The sequence below is a fragment of the Octodon degus genome, unplaced genomic scaffold (assembly GCF_000260255.1).
Source record: "Octodon degus isolate 3935 unplaced genomic scaffold, OctDeg1.0 scaffold00188, whole genome shotgun sequence".
Taxonomy (NCBI): Eukaryota; Metazoa; Chordata; class Mammalia; order Rodentia; family Octodontidae; genus Octodon; species Octodon degus.
Genome location: NW_004524764.1, coordinates 4417659 through 4419120, shown reverse-complemented (window position 1 = coordinate 4419120; position 1462 = coordinate 4417659).

The window sequence follows — 1462 nt, the reverse complement described above, 5'->3', positions numbered from 1 at the left end:
TAGTTTAAGGTTTTTGAGTAACCTACTGTAATGATTAGTTTTTTCATTGCTGGGGAAAAAAATAACTGCCACACACAATTTAAGGAAAAGAGGTTAATTTGGTTCATGGTTTCAGAGAGTTCAGTTACTAGCCAGCTGGCTCTAAAGTAGAAACATCATAGAGGAAAGGCTCGGGGGAGGAATCTTGATCGTTTCCTAGTGGTTGGAAGCAGTGCCGAGGAACAATCTCAGAGGGAAAGGGGCCAAGGTCCTGCTATAGTACCCAAAGCCACACCTCGACATGCTCTGACATGTTCTGAAGTGTGCTTTCCTAATCCTTGAGATAGTACTGAAGCCAATCAAACCAATAATCCAGTTTAACTGTCATGTTCTACTTTTTGTCAACTTGACACTCAAATACATCTTCTTAAACTGTACTTTATCTCTAAACACAATATAATAATTTTACCTACATGATATTACCATAGCAAGTGCTTTGTAGAACTAGAAATGTTCTCATGTCCTCCCAGATTCTTCAGCAGTGCTTCAAAGTTCAAGTCCATAAGGGTTTGTTTTGACATATACTTGATGGCATAACACATACATTGTTTCATTGACTATTACGCAAACTATCTTTAAATTTAATCGGTTTAAAATAACCTTTTTATCTCAGTTCTGTAAATTAGTAGGAATTAAGTGTATAGCAATTATCCAGGGGCTGGATGATTGGCAATTGTTGGTAGCTGTCATTGGGAATCCAGCTATCAAATCTCAGTTTCCCTGTGTGTCTCCTCCTGTTTCTATGGAGATCTTCCATTATGGTTGCTGGGCTTCTTATCATGATGGCTGGCATCCAAGAAGTAGCATCTTAAGTGTGTGCATTTCAAAAAATGGAAAATAGAAACCAAGTATTTTTGAGATGATGGCTTGCAAGTCCCAAGAATATCAATTTATATATCATACTGACCAAACTAATTTACAGAGACCAGCCTAGATTAAAGAAGGGGAAAAAAACAGAAAAGCCTTTCCTGATTCAGAAGGGGAATTGTACATAAAAAAGTAAGAGCTAGGTATGGTGTCCCAAGTATGTAATCTCAGTGTTCTGGGAAGTTGAAACAGGAGGATCACAAGTTCCAGCCCTTTCTGGGCAGTTTAGTGACTTAATAAGACCTTGCCTTAAAATAAAGGGTGTTGGGTATGTAGCTCAGTGCAAAGTCCCTGGGTTTAATCTTTAGAACTACAAAAAACATACATGCATGCATACATACATACATGAAAAGAAAAAGATTGAGGGAGGCAGGGAGACCCTGTTGGCAGCCATCATTGGAGATAAATTACTATAAAGTAGCTTCTAGCTAACGTGAAAACATAGAAAAAAACTAACGTCTATATTGAGTTATTTTTATTTAGACAAATATGTTAAAAGTCTAACATCTCAGTTTATTGGTATTCAGAATCTTAATCATGAGTTTGGGTGTCTGGT